A 304-nucleotide genomic window follows, 5' to 3' on the forward strand; every position below is an offset into this window, starting at 1 on the left:
ACAGAGAAACGAGCAGCCAGCGCTCCAATGAACCAGCGCTATTGAACATCGATGGCCGGCTGAATATGTAGTTTAGAGGAACAGCCATACCAGCTAATGAGACCATGTGGGGCTGATGTAGAAACAGCATACCAGCCTAGAGACATGAGGGGCTGGATGTAGAAACAGCATACCAGGCTAAGAGACATGATGGGGCTGGATGTAGAAACAGCAGTACAGGTTAATGAGACATGATGGGGCTGGATGTAGAAACAGCAGTACCAGGCTAATGAGACATGATGGGGCTGATTTAGAAAAGCAGTAC

Source organism: Salvelinus sp. IW2-2015, linkage group LG14, assembly GCF_002910315.2.
Source record: "Salvelinus sp. IW2-2015 linkage group LG14, ASM291031v2, whole genome shotgun sequence".
In the NCBI taxonomy this organism is placed as follows: Eukaryota; Metazoa; Chordata; class Actinopteri; order Salmoniformes; family Salmonidae; genus Salvelinus; species Salvelinus sp. IW2-2015.